The sequence below is a fragment of the Giraffa tippelskirchi genome, chromosome 2 (assembly GCF_054371585.1).
Source record: "Giraffa tippelskirchi isolate mGirTip1 chromosome 2, T2T-mGirTip1v1.2.pri, whole genome shotgun sequence".
NCBI classification, from domain to species: domain Eukaryota; kingdom Metazoa; phylum Chordata; class Mammalia; order Artiodactyla; family Giraffidae; genus Giraffa; species Giraffa tippelskirchi.
Genome location: NC_137276.1, coordinates 108,609,759 through 108,618,260, shown reverse-complemented (window position 1 = coordinate 108,618,260; position 8,502 = coordinate 108,609,759). Strand labels below are relative to the sequence as shown.

General features: G+C 48.9%; 1 long non-coding RNA gene across 1 annotated transcript; it reads right to left on the bottom strand.

The window, feature by feature from the left end:
• Positions 1 to 6,789: 6,789 nt before the first annotated feature.
• LOC145538275 (uncharacterized) lies at positions 6,790 to 8,447 on the bottom strand. The gene is made up of 3 exons (XR_014076751.1): positions 8,276 to 8,447; positions 7,802 to 8,072; positions 6,790 to 7,183 (listed from the first exon to the last, which is right to left on the bottom strand). It is a non-coding gene; the product is annotated as an uncharacterized LOC145538275 (long non-coding RNA).
• Between the last annotated feature and the right edge of the window lie 55 nt (positions 8,448 to 8,502).

Here is an 8,502-nt window from a genome sequence, read left to right as displayed (position 1 = left end):
CCTGAGCACAAGGGCTGTGCCCGGTGTAGTTCAGGTGCTGCCTCCGTGAGATTCTTGGTACTTTTAGAACAAGGGCCTGAAGGTTCATTTTGCACATGCATTAGACAGCCTGGCAGATCCGGCTGTGGTCATGGCCCCGCCCCTCCTCCTCCCAGAACCCCCTACCCCATCCCCCAGCCCCCTGCTGCTCCAGGACTCACACCCATTCACTCCATACTGGCTGCTTCTCCCCCCATATTCATCCCTCAGTTGTTATCATAGAAGATTAAGGAAATAGAATAAGTTAGGGGAGGGAACCAACCATGGTCTCATGCATGCGTGCTAAGTCGCTTCAGTCATGTCCAACTCTTTGTGACCCCATGGACTGTAGCCTGCCTGGCTCTTCTGTCCATGGGGTTTTCCAAGCAAGGATACTGGAGTACATTGCCCTGCACTACTCCAGGGGATCTTTCCAACCCAAGGATCAAACCCATGTCTCTTATGTCTCCTGCATTGGAGATGACAGGTTCATTACCATTAGCACCATCTGAGAAGCCCATGGTCTCATGGTCTAAAGGAAAAATTTCTGACAGATTTGTTCTCTATTTTCTGTGCATAGGATTTTTATTAATTATATGTCAATTAAATAGAATCTATCAATTGTATTAACCACATTATATTGACTGTTTTGAAACTGCTTCTCAATAACACATCTAGCATTCTCCCATGATGTCATTTACTCCTCGAGAATGAACACTATTCCAAAACTTTTTTTTCCTAAAAACAAAGAGTCCTAGGACTTCCCTGGTAGTCCAGTGGCTAAGACTCTGAGCTCCCAATGAAAGCGGGATGGGTTCGATCCCTGGTCAGAAAATTCGATCCCATATGCCATAACTAAGAGTTCACATGCCACATCTAAGACCTGGGACAGCCAAATAAATAAATAAACATTTAATTAAAAAAAAAAGAGTCCTTTAAATAAAACTTTGGAAAAACACAGAAATTCACAGAGCGTTGTTAAATACCCTTTCCCCACCTCTAGTGATGGCTACTGTTAGCATCAGTGAGTGTCCATCAATCCCACAGATGCCTGGGCCCCACCAAGCACCAGGGAAACTTGGAATCTAAAGGGCTGGGAACTCAGGGTTACAGCAAGCACCCAGTGCTGCCAACAGCAGGGCCCTGGAAGACACAGTTCTATAGACACTTTTTCCCAACTACACAGGGCTTCTGGCTATAGACAGAGGCTGGGCAGTGAGGGGGCTTCTAAATTCGGGGATGGACATTTTTACACTAATAGGTAAATCTTCTGTCCCTCCATTAATTTTCCTTTAAAAAATTTCTAGCATTGCCTGCTTTCATTGTGAAGTTTTATTTTTGTAACTGGAACAGAGCAGGACCCTATGGGGCCTTCTTGGGACAATATGTATACGTGTGCTCAGTCATGTCTGTCTCTTTGTGACCATATGGACTGTAGCCCGCCAGGTTCCTCTGTCCATGGGATTTCCCAGGCAATAAAACTGGAGTGGGTTGCCATTTCCTCCTCCAGGGGAATCTTCCCAACCCAGGGATCAAACCTGGTCTCCTACATTAGCAGGTGGATTCTTTACCACTGAGCCACCTGGGAAGCCCAGACCATTCCCTTACCATCCTCCACCCACTTCTTGTCTGTAGAAAAAACTAGCCAAAGAATAAATTTAATCAGATGAGTGAGAACATGCAGAAGCAAAGGAAAGCAGTCAAACAAGACTAAATAGTAACAGTTTAGCCATTAAAGACAAGGATCTTTGAGGAATACCCTGGCAGTCCAAAGATTAGGACTTGGCGCTTTCGTTGCTGGTGGTCTGGGTTTCATCCCTGGGTAGTGAACCAAGAGCCTGCCAGCCATGTGCTGTGGCCAAAAAGAGACAAGGACCTTTATTTCCTCTTTAAAAATCGATGATTAATATTCTGAGCCACATCCTTTGAGCTATTTTAGAGATACTGAAATCCCTACCGGGTGGAAGAAGTTAACCTCATGATGACCGGCCTATGGTCGTGATAGGAGCTGCTCCATCTTGCACAATTCTGAGAACTGGCCTCAAGGAAATGGGAACTAACCAACTCTGGAACTGAAGACTAACTGTACACAAAATGATCACGAGGATGCTGATCACACTACCACATGACTGACTCCAAGATGCCTGTCAAAGGGAATGCGTCTGACTCCCAGATGCCTGTCAGCGCTGACTGTGCTGCCCCGCACGTGGCTCCCCCTCCGCCCCGGCCTTGCACCCCCGGAACTCCCCTTTGAAAGCTCTTGCCCCCTGATCAGCAAGGGAGAGTTGATTCTTTGGGACATAGGCCCACGTCCTCCCCAGGATTGCCGGCTTCCTCATGATAGCCATCTTTCCTTTTACCCAACTCTTGACTCCTAGATTGGATTCCTGAGTGACAAGCAGCTGAACATGAGTTCCATAACATAAAGAGTCAAATGTTTATTCAATGCCTCCTTTGTGACAGGTATGGAGGTAGGAACAGTCCCAGTGCTGCCTGTCTGCTGGGGACCTGGACAAGCATCCGTACGTCATTAAGAGACACACACAGAACAGCTGGGTTAGCCCAGGACAGGTCAACAGGGGTACCCAGGGTGTCACCTGCCCCACATGGGTCCCAGTCTTTCCCTTCTGATTCTTCTAAGCTTAGAAAAGCTTCTGCCTACATTACTTTATAGCAACAGCCTTTCACCACGTACATCTGTTTCCTCCCTGATTTCTGCACCTCCCTCCACCTTTCAGAGGGGGCTCAGGGCTGCCTCTGCTCAAGTCAGCTGCTTCAAGGGGCCTGGCTCAGAGATACAGACTCTGCTTTGCCTCTAGCTCACCTAGGCTGCCAGGCCTGTGATGGGTCCCGATGCAGGAGGCGAAGCAGAGATGTGCCCACGTGGGGTACCAATTTTCAAGTTTATATCTACTGATATTCTCCTTGCTACTGAAGATAAATAGGGAAATTTAATCAATACTTAGTTGTTTAGATGTGTCATCTTTTTTATTTTTTTCCTCCATCCTCCTCCTCCCCACCCACGCCCCGTCAGAGGATTTCTTGGGCTAGAATTTAATCAGCACAGACTCTGGGGATGGAGTTTTTGCCTGATGGAACAGAAACAACTGAACAGAACGGGGCACAGGTGGGTAAGTCGCCCTCTTCAGCATGTCGACAGGGATGCACATAAGCTGGGGTGGGAGGGGAGCAGAAGACGCCCTTTTGGACTATTTTGAGCTGAAGGCAATCAGGACCCAGTGGATCCAGAAAACATTATTACCTCTTCCTTAACTTTCCTGGTGGCTCAAACAGTAAAGAATCTGCCTGCAACGCAGGATACCTGGGTTTGACCCCTGGGTCAGGAAGATCCCCTGGCGAAGCTACCAATATTCTTGCCTGGAGATTTCTATAGACAGAGAAGCCTGGTGGGCTACAGTCCATGGGGTTTAAAAGAGTTGGACATGACTGAAGTGACTTAACAACATAACAACCAGAAGAAGAGCTATTAGAGATTAACTTTTTTATCTGACTTACCTTCACAGCAGGGCAAGCACTGACTACCAACCTCGCTCTCTGTATCTCCCTGTGAAGAGCCCTCCTCCCTCGGGGAGCCCCAGGCCCCCACCCTATTCCTCAGCTCAGGATGCCATATAAGCCTCAATTGCCAGACTCATCACTCTTGGTCTCAGATCTTTGGAGTTCCTGTATGTCAGAAACTAAATTTGTATTTCTCCTGTTAATGTCTGGTATCAATTTAATTAACAGTCCAGCCAAAGAATCCAGCAGGGAAGAAGGGACAATGTCTGCAGCTCTACAATTGTCTTGCTGGGGAAGAAGGGGCCACGAGACACTGAGGAAAAAGCCACCGTGGCTTCTACTGACTCTGGGAAAACCAGAGATCACAAGGGAATCTTCAAAGTTGCTTGAATTTAAAACAATTGTTTGGCTTCACTGCACAGCAGGCACGTGGAATCCTAGGTCCCCAACCAGGGATGGAACCCATGCCCTGTGCAGTGGAAGCATGAAGTCTTAACCACTGGACTTCCTAGGAAGTCCCCTAAAATTTTGATCCTTCTGAATACAGATTTCAAATTGAAGTGAATGGTCCCAGGGATCAAGGCGAAGAGAGAGGAAACTCAGTCTCTTCCCCTGGCTCCAGTAAGATGAGAAGCTGTGGCCTCAAGGAATGAGAGATAGACGTCAGCATTTTTCAGGGCCTTTGGTAGAAAAAGTAATGCTCATTGTGGGTGGGATTTATGTTTGTTTAGTTATTATATACAACGATAGTGATAACATTATCCATTCACCCTAAGGCTCAGACACTGACCCAAGCATTTCATGTCCATTAACTCACTTAGTGCTTAATTTAGACACAGAGAGGTTCAGCAGTTACTCCCATGCCACACAGCAGGTACACGGAAGGGCTGGATCAGCATTAAACCATTTGACCTTATAGCCTGCCTTCCATGGCAGCTTGAAAACATGTCTGGACCCAAGCCTGCAGCAATAAAGCAACACTGACTTCATAAAGCAGCATGAGATACTGACTGTGTTGTTGTTATTGTTGTACCGTCGCTCAGTTGTATCCAACTCTTTTGTGACCCCATGGACTGTAGCCTACCAGGTTCCTCTGTCCATGGGATTTGCCAGGTAAGAATACTGGAGTGGGTTGCCATTTCCTCCTCCAGGGGATCTTCCCAACCCAAAGATTGAACCCACGTCTCCTGTATTGGCAGGTGGATTCTTTACCACCAAGCCATCTGGGAAGGCTGGACACTGACTATACATACAGACAATGGCCCATTCACGTACATGCAACTAGAGAACTCTAACCCACAAACTCTGCAACGACTGCCCAGAAGCCAGACCACAGCCTCTACAGCCACCAGCCAGGAACATCGCAAGTTGGTCATGACTGCCATCTTCCCTAATTTTTGCTCCTCCCCTTTCTAACCTAGGACAGCCAGAGAAGGTCAAGAATGCCCCCGAAATTAATCACACAGGATCCTCAGCTTTTAGCGAGCCTGCCCACAGCTTCTCCAGGCCTTGGGCACACCTAAGCTTTCCTCCTTTCTAGTACAAGCTGTGCCCTCCTCTGCCTGCCTGTGAGGCTCTGCCAAAACCCAAGTCAAGTTGGAGGACCCCTGCTACAGCCAACTCTAAAAAACAGCCATCCACAGGTGTGTTACCCTCCTACTTGTTTTTATTTTTGAAATAAAAAAGTCCATTGCTGCATGGGCTTTCTCTAGTTGCAGCGAGTGGGGGTTACTATCTAGTTGTGGCTAATGGGCTTCTCACCGTGATGGCTTCTCTTGTGGCAAAGCACAGGTTGTAGGGAGTGCAGGCTTAGTAGTTGTGCCCTGGCCCACCAGCTTACTTGCTTCACAGCATATGGGATCTTCCTGGACCAGGGATAGAACTTGTGTCCCTTGCATTGGCAGGCGGATTCTTAACCACTGAACCACCAGGGCAGTCCCCTCCTATTTGTAAAAGGTGAGCACCTACAGACCAGTCCGGCAGGGAAAGAGGGTCACGCACAGGGAGGCATCTCAAGGTGGGCCACTCCCCCCAACCTACCCCATCCCCCAGCTGTAGAATGACAAAAGCCACAGAACTGCTTTCCTTGCCCTTCTTGCTCATTATATTATGATGCTTTGTTTTCAACACAGAGTTTTCCATTTTTATGGGGTCAAATCTATCTCTCATTAATTTATTAAATTAAGAATTATGGGAGTCTTCAATGTTCATCGCAGCACTGTTTATAATAGCCAGGACATGGAAGCAACCTAGATGTCCATCCGCAGACAAATGGATAAGAAAGCTGTGGTACATATACACAATGGACTATTACTCAGCCATCAAAAAGAATACATTTGAATCAGTTCTAATGAGGTGGATGAAACTGGAGCCTATTATACGGAGTGAAGTAAGTCAGAAAGAAAAACACCAATACAGTATACTAACACATATATATGGAATTTAGAAAGATGTTAACGATGACCCTATATGCAAGACAGCAAAAGAGACACATGTATCAAACAGTCTTTTGGACACTGTGGGAGAAGGCCAGGGTGGGATGATTTGAGAGAATAGCTTTGAAACATGTATACTATCACATATGAAACAGATCGCCAGTCCAGGTTCGATACATGAGACAGGGTGCTCAGGGCTGGTGCACTGGGATGATCTAGAGGGATGGGATGGGGAGGGAGGTGGGTGGGGGGTTCAGAATGGGGAACACATGTACAGCCATGGCTGATTCATGTCAATGTATGGCAAAAACCACAATATTGTAAAGTAATTAGCCTCCAATTAAAATAAATTAAATATATATATATATATAGCAGTGAATTAAAAAAAAAAAATTACGGGAGTCTTGAAATGGAGTCCTGTGACTTCAGAGTCATGCCCAGGTGTCTCTCTTATCTTGCCTGCCTGTCCTAGCCAGACCTGTTCCATCACATTCTGTCTAATCAATTAGGAGTAGTGAAAGCCAGGGGCCTGGCTCCAGCGTCTCAATCAGCATCACTGTTTGTGTGCTGCTCTGAGTCATCCTCCAGGTAAGAAAACCTTTTACAGAGTACAGCCCCAGGGTCTGAGACCACCAGATCAAAGACATCCAGGCCATAAATGATTAAGACGATAACCCCAGGGACTTCCCTGGTGGTCCTGAGGCTAAGACTCCACACTCTGCAGAGGGCACGGGTTCAATTTCTTACTGGGGAAATTAAGATCCTAAGTGCCAGGAGATGTAGCAAAAAAAAAAAGTTCCAATTCAAGGATACCACCTGTTTTTAATGATCTTTTATTTATTCATTGGTAAGAGTTCTTTATATATTCTTATCAGGTATGTGTAATGAGAATACTTATTCCAGTGGGTGGTTCGTCTTTTCATTCTCAAAAAACTGTCCTTCAATGAATAGTTTTCTTTATATATTCTTATCAGGTATGTGTAATGAGAATACTTATTCCAGTGGATGGTTCGTCTTTTCATTCTCAAAAAACTGTCCTTCAATGAATAGTTCTTTCTTTCCATTAAACGCAAATGATCAGTTAAAAAATAAATAAAAACTGCTAACTCAGAGACTCCCCTAGCAGTCCAGTGGCTAAGACTTTGCCTTCCAACCAAAGGCTGCATGTTCAATCCCTGACTGGGAAACAAAAATCCCACATGCCTTGTAACCTAAGATACAAAACATAAAACAGAAACAATATTGTAACAAACTCAATAAAGACTTAAAAAAAGAAAAAAACTGCTCACTCAGACCAAGGAGGGTGGGCCTGAGGCTGTCTCCCCCTCCCCTGCTTTGCTGACGCCCCCCTCCTCCTCCCCGGGCGGAGTGAAGCTCTCTGAGCTTGGGCCTTTGTGGGGTGTCAGTTTCTCCTTCCCTGCCTCCCCAGGGCTCAACCTCACCTCACCTCCCATGCTGCCCTGAACTTACAGACCAGGTTCTGCCCTGGCACGTCCCAGAAAGGCTCCCCTCCCCACACACCTGCTCACCGGCCGCTCCCACTGAGGCTCCACGCTGGGCCCCCAGGAGGCAGGGCTGGCCTGCACCTGCAGAGTCAGCCCCCAGGGGTGGCAGAGGCCCAGCGCCCAATGAGGAGCAGCTGGACTTTTCTGATAGGCTAGTCCTGTCCAGACAGCTCACAGCCCCACCCTGCCCCAAAAGGACAGGGACCCTTTCTTTCCTGGGATATTACACGTACTCTAAATCCTAAGCGAAATGGCCAGCACCAAACCCTTTACTAATGCCCTCCCCCGACCCCCACCCGGGCCCGAGGCCCTGGGAGTCATCACCTCGCTGCCACTGGACTCCTTTGTGCCTCTTCTGTCCGTCCACGTAGGCCCTTCACCCTGACCTCAGGTCACACGACCATGGTGTGCAGAGCAGACCGGTACAGGTGGGGAACTGAGTCAGGCCTGGGGATGAGGGACGCCGGGCAGGGGCTTCTCTCCCCTCGGCCCTGGGCAGCTCTCAGGGCCACTCCCCGCTCCTCTGCGAACCCAAACACCTCTCATTTCAAGACCCATCACTGTCATCGCAGACAGCAGGTTAAAGTGTGGGGACCTGGAAGCCAACACAGGAGAGAGGGTCTGGGGGCCCTGAGTGGCCCGGGTGGCCGGGAGGAGGCAGGCTGAACCACCTCCACCCCGCGTCCTGCCCGGCTCGGGACGCGGAAACCTAGACGAGACCCATGGCTCAGCGCCCACCCCCGCGGGGCGGGGACCACCCCTCTCCCCCAACCCTGCAGGCCGCGCCCCCGCCCACACCCTCTGACTCAGCCTCAGGGGAGGACGACACCAAACCCCGGGAGGGGGGACAGCACTACAGCACACGACTCTTGGTCCCCAGACGGTGCCCGCCGGGGGTCCCGGGCTGCTGCCGTGCTCCTGCCCGCCTCAGTCCACACTGACCAGGCCGGCGCTCCACTCCCTTCCGGGACGCCCCGCACCCCATTTCCGGTTCCGCGCTCCCCCCGCCGCGCGCTTGGTTTCGC